Here is a 303-nt window from a genome sequence, read left to right on the forward strand (position 1 = left end):
CGGAGAGGGAGGAGAGAGGAGAATTTAGAAGGGGGGGGGGGGTAAAGAGGAGGGAGTCCCCACCCCCCTCCCCGCCTCCAGCTGAGAGGTTCTGGGGTTTAGGGGGGCGCGCCTTGTTCCACTGAGAGAGAAGAGGAGGAAAAAACATCGTTGCGCAAAAGCGTCGCTTAAGACTATTCAGGCACCGGCGTTCGGCTCTGTCCGTCTCGGGTGCCTCCAAAAACGTGGCCGGAACCAAAAACTGACCGTCGGGGGAAAGACAGGCAACGAAGAGAACTCTACAAAGGGGTGTGTGGTGGGTGG

Source organism: Gekko japonicus, unplaced genomic scaffold (genome assembly GCF_001447785.1).
Source record: "Gekko japonicus isolate JY-2015 unplaced genomic scaffold, Gekko_japonicus_V1.1 scaffold1481, whole genome shotgun sequence".
Lineage (NCBI taxonomy): Eukaryota > Metazoa > Chordata > Lepidosauria > Squamata > Gekkonidae > Gekko > Gekko japonicus.